Raw genomic sequence first — 2,234 nt, forward strand, 5'->3', positions numbered from 1 at the left:
CTTCAGTGGACCTTATGGAACATGTTTGGATGCTTGGAGTGTATTGAAAACCTCTTGATCAGTTGGTGGAACCCGATCTGCAGTTGCTTCAAGTATGAATCGAATTTGAAGATGGAGGTGTTTCAGATCATGGATGATGGTTGGGATATCTCATATATGGTATATGGAATGTATTTGGATGTTTAACTTGGACATAAATGAGCTAGAATGAAAATTGGCATGATAAGGCTCATTATGTGTTCATATGGAGGTTGAAATGCAATTCTGAGTTTTGGGGTGATTTGGGGTGTGTGAGTGGTTCAAACACATCCCATATGATGTTTATGGTTTGCTAGAACCATCACTTTGGCCAGAACTTCAAGGGTTTGGAGGTTGGAATTTCTACCTCACTTTGAAACTTGAAACTTGCAACTTAAGAAAGAAGGGAGAAAACCTATAATTGTGAGGTTTTGGTGTGAATTTGAAGATGATTTGAACCTCTATTTATAGGCCAAGGATTATGAACTCCAAGCTTTGCAAGTTGATCAAAGAATGGTGATTTGGCATTTGGAGATAAAATGGAATCTTTACATTTAATGCATAATGGTTAAAAGTGACTAAACCATGATTAAACTTCAAGCTTCTTATCCTCTTCCATTCTGATCTTCTAATCAGAAAATATCTTCAATTATTGTCTTGATGCATCATTACTTGCATTATTTGGCAAAATGGTTCATAACTTAGTGAAAATGGCTTGAAATTTCAAGTGAAAATGATCACTAAATGCATAATTCAAAACCATAGCTATGCTCCATATTTTTTCATGCTCTTGGACATTTTGGAAAGCTCATGTTACATACTTCAAAACCCTAGTTGAAAGTTTCTTCAAGACCTTTAAGGAAATGGGTGAAAAAGATCCATGGACTTTGAAGAAAATGAGATTTCAAGTGAAGTTTTCAAAAAGTACCAACTTTGAAGCACCATATCTCTTAAATGGTTGATCTTATGAAAAAAATTTATATGTGTCAAAGTTGTTTATTGGATCAAAATCTACAACTTTCATGTTGGAAGTTTTTTTCAGTTTGTAGGTGAAATTTTGAGAAATTCCCTTCCAAAGTTTGAAAAAAACCATTGAAAAACACTTAGAAATTTTTCTAAGTATGAAAAGTCAAACTTTGACTTTTTGATTCTTGATTGATTTTCTTGATTTTCCTTGATCAAATGACTTCTCATATCATATATTGATGATTTAAAACTTCAAAAGTCATGGTTGACCAAAATCCCCCAAAAGTCAATGGTGATCTTGTACAGTTGATTTTTTCAGACGAATCGCGTTTATGGAGATCTCAAATGAAACAGGCTATCCTCACTAAATGAATAGTATGAATGGATTATATTGAAGAATTTGAGGATATTGAGCCATGATTTGAGTTGTGGCACCATGTCCTGATTAAAAAGTCAGTTGTTCAGTGAATTAGGTCAAAAACCCTAATTGTCGACCTGATGAAATTGATGCCTGTAGGTCTTGAATTGAGATACAATTTCCATTGTATATTGTCATAGGGATTATTTGAAGATGATTGAAACCTTTGATTGACTCCCTGGGGATTTTTAGGGTTTCCCAAATGTGATCCCTGATTTCAGTCCCTGATAGTTCAAAACCCTAATTCTGAGGATTTGTCTGATCAATCTTTGTGTAAGAGATGTTCTGAGCCAATGGATTAGGTCAAAATGATGCACTTGGGGTCTTGAGGTCATGTCCCAAGTCATTAGGTCAAATTCTGAGCAAAAGTCAGGAGTATGCTATCTTCAGTCAAAACCCTAATTCAGTCGATTCAAAGCTGTTGAGTTTGTTGAAATGAATCTCTGAGGACCAAATGTTGATTGTTGATGAAGATAATTCATTTGAAATGAAGGGAGAACAAAACCCTAATTGATTGTTACTTGTACTGATGAGTGATTTCCTGATTAAATCCTGCTGAGCCACAAGTAACAAACACAAGCTATGCAATTTGTTAGAGATGCAAATGATGCATATGTAAATGATATGAGGTGGTATCTTAGGTCAAAAATTGGGGTATGACATCCACAATAACATGAAGGACGGGAGAAGCAATTTCAGGGAGGTGGTCGCTCACAGGAGAATCTCGGTTTCTTATGCGGAGGCAGTAAATCCCAAGTCTGATGGGCAAGAACACAGGGAAGAAGAAAAGTTCCTTTTCAAATTCCAATCTGATAGTAGTATCAGGAGGAGG

This window comes from Vicia villosa, unplaced genomic scaffold (genome assembly GCF_029867415.1).
Source record: "Vicia villosa cultivar HV-30 ecotype Madison, WI unplaced genomic scaffold, Vvil1.0 ctg.000044F_1_1, whole genome shotgun sequence".
Classification (NCBI taxonomy): domain Eukaryota; kingdom Viridiplantae; phylum Streptophyta; class Magnoliopsida; order Fabales; family Fabaceae; genus Vicia; species Vicia villosa.